General features: G+C 34.2%; 1 long non-coding RNA gene across 1 annotated transcript; it reads right to left on the bottom strand.

Annotated features, from left to right (window-relative positions):
* Positions 1-397: 397 nt before the first annotated feature.
* Positions 398-3,293, bottom strand: LOC110925892. The gene is made up of 3 exons (XR_002584849.2): positions 3,141-3,293; positions 1,450-1,533; positions 398-625 (listed from the first exon to the last, which is right to left on the bottom strand). It is a non-coding gene; the product is annotated as an uncharacterized LOC110925892 (long non-coding RNA).
* Between the last annotated feature and the right edge of the window lie 4,366 nt (positions 3,294-7,659).

Below are 7,659 nucleotides of genomic sequence, written 5' to 3'. Positions count from 1 at the left end.
ATTATATTTTAGTCCCCCAACTGATTACAATTAAATCCATGAGTTTTAACATGATTAACTTATAGGTAAGTAGTTACACTTTTCCCCCTCCACAACAAACTCATAATTCTTTTACGTATTCTTGGCCATTCTGAAATGTGTTTTAAAATTTCAAGATGATTTATACAACCATTTTTTTTTAATTAAAACTGATTGTCATGCAACTAAGTTCATGTTTAACAAAAATTTCAAACATGATGTTTCCAAGCAGATGTTTTATAGGTGGAAATCTCAGTTATCTTGTAACGCCCATATTTCTTATTCCAAATAAGTATTATTATTTACAAAATTCGGGCATGACCCGTTCGTATAATGAACAATTCCCTGTAAGAACTAAAACATGACGCAGCGGAAAATATGAGCCCAAAAATTTTCTTTCTTATTTAGACCCATTACTTATTTAAAAGCTCAAATACAAATGATAAACATTTACAAAAAAAAGGATTAACAATAACCACATTAAAGTAACACTTCAAGACAATACATAAATCAGACTATGTGGTCGTTCTTCCCGTACAATCTTTAATTTGGGGCTCGATCAATGCATGCTTATCTTCGATAGTAGTGGTAGAGATACATGCAATACCTGTGAACATCACATACAACTTAACCATTAGTCATTGACAACGTTATACAACATGATTCTCATATAATCTAATAGTGAATAACATTTAACAATGAAACTTTGATTTATTTAACTATCCTCTCGTATTTTCTTATTCAGAGTTCGACTTCGAAACTTCAAGAACCCGGTGTTCATATACCTGCAATGCATTTCAATCTTAAACACACCATTAGCAATCATTAATGCTCGAACATAATGAAACCATTCCGTACCATTCCTTTATACATTTATAACATTTCGCATTCACAAACGTATACATTCCTAATTTTTACGTGCATTCATAGCAACCACTTTCTACTTACATATATTATTTTTTTTTATTTTTAGCCCCTTCACCCGGCCGGGTCGGGTTAACCACCCGGCCGTGTCAACTAACCATATATTTTTCACAGAAACTTCACCCGGCCGTGTCAGCTCAGCACCCGGCCGTGTCAGCTCTGCACGTTCCCAGCCATTAATTCTTACCGAAACGAACATAACTATCTCGTTTTTGATCCGTTTTAACCGATTCTTTTTCCTACGCGCAAGTAATTTAATTACGGATCCGTTTATCACTTCGGGTAGCATCAAAATCTGATTTATAAGCAAACGGCTTATAAACCCCTTTATACATTATTTGACCCGTCTAATCCTACTAGTTTACTTTCATTATAAACAACTCCTTCGTTATACTAAAATAATACTTACCTCAATACTTCTCATTCATTACATGATTCTTGCATATTTTTCTACACATAAATATTAAATACTATGTACATACTAAGAAGTGAATTGGAATCACTTACATCGTGCGTCCGAGTTGTGCATAGCTTCTTTATTTACCCTTGATCCGTTAGCTTCCATTCTTGAGTCCATGTCAATTGGGATTCCTATCATTTCAAGTCATTACGTCCATATCATAGTTAGTATGCACGTTCGTTCATATCACATCCATTCCTAGCTCTTAGCTACATAGACTTTCATTAGTCAAGCTTATCATGCATATGACATGAACCGACAACCACAATATTCAACATTCACTCACTCAAATTTATTATCATACGTACGTACACATAATTGTTCTAACACTTGTAGTATCGTCATACACATTTCATATTCATGTTATGTGGTACATACAACTACATGATTACTTGATTTTATATCCGATGTTCACAAGATCAATTTTACATATAGTAACGCTTTAAACACACTTAACAACTGTAAACATTCACCGGAAGCAATATTTAGTGTTTAGTAAATCGGTGACTAGAAAAACATATGTTTTAAGTCCATAAAACACATTATTTTCATTGCTGCATTTTTCACGCAGCAGCCGTTCGGGGTCACTTTTCTCCTTTTTAATCACATAATCTGACTTCTACTTTCAAATAAGTATTGTAATATGCGAAACAACCTTTTCAACGATATAAGGCTCGTTGTCTAACTCCTAATAACGAATGAGATACGGCCTTTACAAGATGACTATCTAGGGCTGTCAAAAGTGACGAATTTACTAACTTTTCATGCTGTTTTGACCCACTAAATCTCATAACCAGCCTCTTGTGACCAAATATGAAATGTAATATGCGAAACAACCTTTCCAACTATATAAGGCTCGTTGTCTAACTCCTAATAACGCATGAGATACGGCCTTTACAAGATGACTATCTAGGGCTGTCAAAAGTGACGAATTTACTAACTTTTCATGCTGTTTTGACCCACTAAATCTCATAACCAGCCTCTTGTGACCAAATATGAAATGTAATATGCGAAACAACCTTTCCAACGATATAAGGCTCGTTGTCTAACTCCTAATAACGAATGAGATACGGCCTTTACAAGATGACTATCTAGGGCTGTCAAAAGTGACGAATTTACTAACTTTTCATGCTGTTTTGACCCACTAAATCTCATAACCAGCCTCTTGTGACCAAATATGAAATGTAATATGCGAAACAACCTCTCCAACGATATAAGGCTCGTTGTGTAACTCTTAAAAACGAATGAGATACGGCCTTTACAAGATGACTATCTAGGGCTGTCAGAAGTGACAAATTTACTAACTTTTAAACACAAACTTGAATCAATTCAAGTTTCATGTAGGCATTTTATCAAACACTTGATGGGTTTCACATTAATAGAATATATTGTACAAGTATCTTATGTTCATCTTCCTATTCTTGCCTTTAAAAATTCAAATACTATTGAAATCGACCTAAAATCACACCATACTCAAACTATCAAACAAACATTCATCGCATACAACATGCTACATAAATTTTTGAACAAGAATTCGACATAGGTGTTATACCCATGTCGCCACTTTCGTTAGCCCAAGTGGGTTTCATATACAAACCTCAATTAACACCAAAATCTTGATAAATTCACAGTCCATATGATAATTCTAACATATATTCATGCTCGATTTCATAAAATTTCATGAATTGATCATAACCTAATTCATACAAAAATCATCAAATCCAAAATTAACACTTACCATGTGTTTTACAGAGTTGAACAATCAAGAATCTTGTTCATGCAAGTTCGATTTCAGCCAGAATCCATCCAATTTGGTCGATTAGGGTTTGAGAAGGGGTTTCCCCCTTCTTTCTCTTCTCTGGTCGAACACCCACCTACGCCCAGGTGTGGGTGTGGGGTTTTTAATTTTATTTTTATATATTTTATCTTTTCACTCATTCAAAACAAACCCCTCATGTTTGTCACTTAATCATAATTGACCTAATTTCATTTCCTTTCTTGTTTTGCTAGGCATTTAACTAGGTTTAATAACCTAGTTATTACATTTCCTTCTTTTAAACGCGTTAAAATACTGGCAACTAAGTAATTCGAATTTTGGGGCGTTACATATCTCCATTTGATTTTGAAATATTATATAAAAAGGGACTGATAATAGTCTCCCTGATTTTCTTTCCAGGGAATATTTGGATGGAAGAAATAATTAATGGTCCTTTAAAAATCTCATTCAATATGATGAGGAACTAGATGAAAGCCCCCGCCGTGATGCAGCCGGGGCTTAGAAATTAAGATGCAAGAAATTAAGATGCAACATATATGTCTAAAGCATAACCGCTAGGTTCAAACAATTCAAAAGGTTTTTGTGTAAACGAACTCCATAATTGACGACATTTCGAATATAGGTAGACTATCTATATGAAATATAACAAATGAAATATAGGTAAAAACACAGGCCATATGTGCAGAAATAGGTGAAGAACTTCACCATCATGTTCGCTTTCTTAGCATCCTTCATCAAAATTCCAAATTACATCGAAATATTCTCCAACTTATTTGGAAAACATAAAAGATATAAAAGTTATGATAACTGAATAGACTAATGCAACAGCAAAGTGACCAAGATTTTATTACTCTAATACATAACTTCAGTTACCCCTTCTGTCTATAAGACCGCCATGGTTACAAAGTGGTTGCTAGTGGAGAACCTCACACTTGCCGTCCTTTAATTATGCCATGCCAAGATACAATTTGGACTTAACTCATCACAACCTCTAAAACACCTGGATATATATATATATATATATATATATATATATATATATATATATATATATATATATATACACACACACACTCCAAACATCCACACATAAGTAAAAGTCTTGCCCATATTAGAAGTTGGCATTTTTGGTCCGTTACCCGACCGACCTTTTGGTGCAATTTTTCTGTTAGACGACCATGGTTGCAACTTGCAATAGAAGTTGCAAGTGGAGAAACTCGCACCTGTCGTCTTTGGATTCTGCCGCATCAAACGACGTTTTGCACTTAACTCATCACAGCCTCTTGACACCTGGATGAATATCACCAAACACATAGTACACGTTTATAAATAAGAAGCAAGTTACCAGCCATTTTATAACACACAATGAAACTAAATGTGAGTGGATTCCTTTGATAAAAGCAACAAAAAAGAGTAACAATTTAACCTTTAGATTAATGTGCCAACAGTCCACCACATCGAGGTATGCTCTTTGTTTTTTTTTTATTAAGTAGAATGAATGGTTGAAGCTACTGATTCAAAAGACATTTGACATGTTTAGCTTTTGATTCTTTAAAATGAGTGGCTAAAGGTACTGATTCAAAAGCCCTTTGTTATGTCTAACTAATAAGGTAATAAGATATATAAGTACAAACTTTTTGTAGCATTTTTAACTACTTGAAAGCAATCACACCTCATGGTTTTGAATAACAATTGTGATGTACTGATTTTTTAAAATTCTTAAAAATTTATAATTATTTACACAAGTTCACATTTAAGTTTATAAAATTTGATAATTGGTTATTTGGTGTTTTCATTTTTAGCATAATAATCGTTCAACCAGTCTTATTACACGGGCACTATCTATTGGGTATGTCTCAGTATCTGAATTTTTGGCTGCACCTTTAAGTTAAAAGTGTTGTTTGGTCAATGTCCGCTGATTATAGGCTCCAGCCTAAGATATGCCCCTTTTATGTCGGGGTCCTTTCTGCCCCGTTGTCCCATGTCTAGCTGGTCTAACTAAGAGTCGCATAACCCTTGAATCACCTCCTAATCATAACGTTTTTGTTAGATCAAGGTGTCAATTAAGATTTCAAATTTGTTTACCTATTTTCGTGTTTTGTTTTCACTACATAATCAAGTAAATGTTCACAAAAATAAAACTTACCGCAATCATATCGACGTAGTAATTGACATGATCAAATGCAAGTGATACTGGGGCTGAAATGAAAGAACCATTCCTTTCCTTTTAGCTGCCATTTCTGTACCTGAAATCAATAAATTTCCTTATAAACAAAACATGTAAGGTTTTCATTCTTCAAACAGAACATGAACTGAACGTTGATAATTTACAGCTAATTCAAGGTGTTTAAGTTGTTCATCTTCATTTGGAACCACGGTTCTTGAACTTTCATATGCTGTGCATTTCACGTCGATCAAGAAGTTCAATTAACTAATGTCTAATTCAATACGTAACCATAAACTTACGATTCATATACGTGAAAGCCAAAATGAAGAAGATGGTAAAGATCACCAAATACGCCCAGAAACAGTGGATGAAAAGGTCTCAATCTGCATATCTTTGGAACCTGTATGTCACACTTCTCCGACATCTACTGTTCTGGTAGCCTGAGATAAATTTCGATGCCAGTTCATGTAGTACCTATGAAAACCAAGTGTCACACCCCAACCGATGGCAGAAACATCGGGATGAGACGAACAAATTGCTCAAAGCATCATAACACTATGTGACAATATAAATTAAATTGAATATCATTGCAATACTAAAAAGTCGTACAAAGATTCGGATAAAGACAACATTGTTTCAAACATTACATCGAAATAATAGTTTAATCTAAGTGTGTATCTAAGTCCACCTAAATCTTGTTTCTTCACTTAGCATCATTGTCACACCCCGATATTTCCACGTATTACCGGTGGGGAGTATCGTGATGTAGTTGATATCATCATAGTCAAACAACACAATTTTAATGCACAGCGGAAACAAAAGATAAATATATTACAAACCGATTCAAAAGTAATATCAAATATTACAACGGAATGTAAGATGGATCCACAGGCGGATCAAATAAAAGAAAACTGTTCAACAGACTTTAGGCGTCTAGAACTTGCAAGATTCCCTATTAACGCCCTGAGCTCCCAGTCAATTACGTACAGTACCTGTCACTTAATCTTTTTGGAAAATACGTCAGTTTACACTGGTAAATACAAATAATTGACTCATTTTGAAAATGTTTTAGAAAATTGATTTGAATGCACAAGGCACAAGGCACAAATATCTTTTTATAACTTGGGACAATAAGTTAAAATAATCTTGTATACAGATTTACATGTTCGTTATACGTTCAGGGCCCGATGTTAGAAACCGAGTCAAGATTAACAGACACGCCACAAGTATAGGCCCACAAGAGAGTGAGATACCGTTTCCCTTATGCAACTATGAGGTGTATGCCTACACCCCGTGCTTAAGACGTGGCCATTTTATTATAATCATGCAAGGATATCCGGGACATGGTCATTAACCCCTAAAGGCTTTTATTTCAAACAATACAGATTAAAACGGGTTACCTCAGTAATTTAATCAAAATACGATTAAACATTCAATACCAGACCAAGCGGTATTATTATAATACCGTATCCCAAGCCCGTATAGGGAAAATAAGTTAAGAGTATTTACCTAAGCTTAAAATGCAATTTATACTCAGCCGTATATCCTAATCAGCAAGCACAAGTACCTCTACTGGGGCTCTTAATCTGGAACAAAGGTTTTATTAACCTATTAGATTCCTAACGGGTCTTATTTAGGTCGTAACTTAGACCAGTTAGTTTTAAGGAAAGGTTTACGGTTCAAAACGCATGATTAAGCGAAGACCGGAATAAAATGTGATTTAGGCCTAACAAGTTTGGAGACTTGTATAATATGGGTAAACTAAACACATTCTGGATTTTGAGGCAAAAATGATAAGGTTTGACCCGTTTCGGTCAATTTATGCAAACTAGTTACATAAACCGATCCGAACGCGAAATATGCGTAACGGGTAACCAAAAGAGTCATATACAGGTTTTCTAAGTTAATATGCCTTAAATTATGCCCCGTAGGGGTATGTTGTGATATCAGTAAGATACCTTCCATTATGCCCAATTTGGATTTAAACTCAAATTATGCCCCGTAGGGGTATTTTGGTCATTTTAAAGGCTATAAAAGAGATTAAATATAAATCTAAGGCTCAGGTCTGATTTGATCAGTAAAAATTCTTAATTTAATAAGTTATATCAGTAGGGTATTACATATAAGTGAAATTTATTGTTTATAACCAAACTATGCACCTAAAGGGCATTTGGTAATTGCGCATAAGGTTTAAAGGTCAAATCTGGAAATCTGAGTTAAAAACTTTTGCTTACTGTTAAAGTATAAAAATTTACTAAAAATATCAGTAGGTATCAAGTCTTATATGATAAAAATAGTTTTAATACATACTAT

This window comes from Helianthus annuus, chromosome 17 (genome assembly GCF_002127325.2).
Source record: "Helianthus annuus cultivar XRQ/B chromosome 17, HanXRQr2.0-SUNRISE, whole genome shotgun sequence".
Taxonomy (NCBI): domain Eukaryota; kingdom Viridiplantae; phylum Streptophyta; class Magnoliopsida; order Asterales; family Asteraceae; genus Helianthus; species Helianthus annuus.
This window is presented reverse-complemented; position numbering and strand designations above follow the sequence as displayed.